Here is a 613-nt window from a genome sequence, read left to right as displayed (position 1 = left end):
TGACAACTATTCAGTGGGGACTCTTTCTTCCCCCACACACTCCAAAAGGAAATGGTTAATGTTCAACCATTTCAAGAGGTAGAATATGATCAAGAACCAATGATATTGAAGGAAGAAGTCCAAGGTGCATTGGAAGAATTGGCAAAGAATAAGGCACCAGAAATTGATGGACTAAAAATTAAAATCTTTAAAGAAAATGAAAGGACATATGTCAGGCAGGACCAGCCACTGGAAAAGGATATCATGTTTGGTAAGGTGGAGCGTCAGAGAAAAAGAGGAAGACCCCCAAGGAAATGGATTGGCCAAGTGGCAGCATCGATGGACTCAAGCGTGGCAACAGTAGTGAGTTTGGCCCTGGATCGGGCAATGTTTTGTTCTGCTGTACATAAGGTCATTATGGGTCAGTACTGACATGATGTCACCTAACAACAACAACAACAACCTCCATGAGTATAGGTCAAGTTCATCAAATTGTAGCAATTTACCCTTGTTTCCTTTATTTAAAAAAAAAAAAAATAGTTTTCTTTATCTTCTTCTAGTTGAGTTATGATTATCAAGCCATAGAGGCTAGATCAAATGGGTACTATCTGTAAATTTGGGTGTTCTTGTGCCT

This window comes from Chrysochloris asiatica, unplaced genomic scaffold (genome assembly GCF_000296735.1).
Source record: "Chrysochloris asiatica unplaced genomic scaffold, ChrAsi1.0 scaffold00089, whole genome shotgun sequence".
NCBI classification, from domain to species: Eukaryota; Metazoa; Chordata; class Mammalia; order Afrosoricida; family Chrysochloridae; genus Chrysochloris; species Chrysochloris asiatica.
Note: the sequence above shows the minus strand (reverse complement) of the source record.